The sequence below is a fragment of the Triticum aestivum genome, unplaced genomic scaffold, assembly GCF_018294505.1.
Source record: "Triticum aestivum cultivar Chinese Spring unplaced genomic scaffold, IWGSC CS RefSeq v2.1 scaffold58903, whole genome shotgun sequence".
NCBI lineage: Eukaryota > Viridiplantae > Streptophyta > Magnoliopsida > Poales > Poaceae > Triticum > Triticum aestivum.
Window position 1 is genome coordinate 1 of NW_025282728.1, and position 1181 is coordinate 1181.

Sequence of the window (1181 nt, forward strand, 5' to 3'; positions counted from 1 at the left end):
CCTTCAAACACGGAGACGAGTTTACCACGGTTTCCACCCCACCCTCGGAGTTCTGATGGGATCCGGTGCTTTAGTGCTGGTATGATCGCATCCGACATGTTACCCCCGCCTTCGTCCCTTATGCTTGCCACTCCCAGGTCCACTGCAAAGATGATTGTCATTCTTACTACCATTACAACCGTTGCCTAATAAAGGATAATGCCCTATATATACTACTTACTCCCCCCCCTCAAACACGGAGACGAGTTTACCACGGTTTCCACCCCTCCCTCTATACCGCAGCAACACGTATTTTTTTACCCCTTTCAGAACGCGCTCCTCGCGCCACAAAGCCGCCTCTAGACGCGTGACCAATGAGCAGCGAGCTAAAACATATCGCAAATATCAAAAATAATATAACGGGGTTAATATATATCGCGCACATGCGATATGTTTGTCAGGAGGCGCAAAAAATAATTAAAAAGGGAATGCAACACGAGGATTTTCCAGGAGGTCACCCATCCTAGTACTACTCTCGCCCAAGCACGCTTAACTTCGGAGTTCTGATGGGATCCGGTGCTTTAGTGCTGGTATGATCGCATCCGACATGTTACCCCCGCCTTCGTCCCTTATGCTTGCCACTCCCAGGTCCACTGCAAAGATGATTTTCATTCTTACTACCATTACAACCGTTGCCTAATAATGGATAATGCCCTATATATACTACTTACTCCCCCCCTCAAACACGGAGACGAGTTTACCACGGTTTCCACCCCTCCCTCTATACCGCAGCAACACGTATTTTTTTACCCCTTTCAGAACGCGCTCCTCGCGCCACAAAGCCGCCTCTAGACGCGTGACCAATGAGCAGCGAGCTAAAACATATCGCAAATGTCAAAAATAATATAACGGGCTTAATATATATCGCGCACATGCGATATGTTTGTCACGAGGCGCAAAAAATAATTAAAAAGGGAATGCAACACGAGGACTTCCCAGGAGGTCACCCAACCTAGTACTACTCTCGCCCAAGCACGCTTAACTTCGGAGTTCTGATGGGAGCCGGTGATTTAGTGCTGGTATGATCGCATCCAACATGTTACCCCCGCCTTCGTCCCTTATGCTTGCCACTCCCAGGTCCACTGCAAAGATGATTGCCATTCTTACTACCATTACAACCGTTGCCTAATAATGGATAATGC

The 1181-nt window shown here is 48.0% G+C and overlaps 2 non-coding genes across 2 annotated transcripts; both read right to left on the bottom strand.

Moving 5' to 3' along the window:
- Positions 1-464: 464 nt before the first annotated feature.
- On the bottom strand, positions 465-583 carry LOC123178559 (5S ribosomal RNA). Its single transcript, XR_006489673.1, has one exon. It is a non-coding gene; the product is annotated as a 5S ribosomal RNA (ribosomal RNA).
- Positions 584-953: 370 nt separating this feature from the next.
- On the bottom strand, positions 954-1072 carry LOC123178560 (5S ribosomal RNA). Its single transcript, XR_006489674.1, has one exon. It is a non-coding gene; the product is annotated as a 5S ribosomal RNA (ribosomal RNA).
- Between the last annotated feature and the right edge of the window lie 109 nt (positions 1073-1181).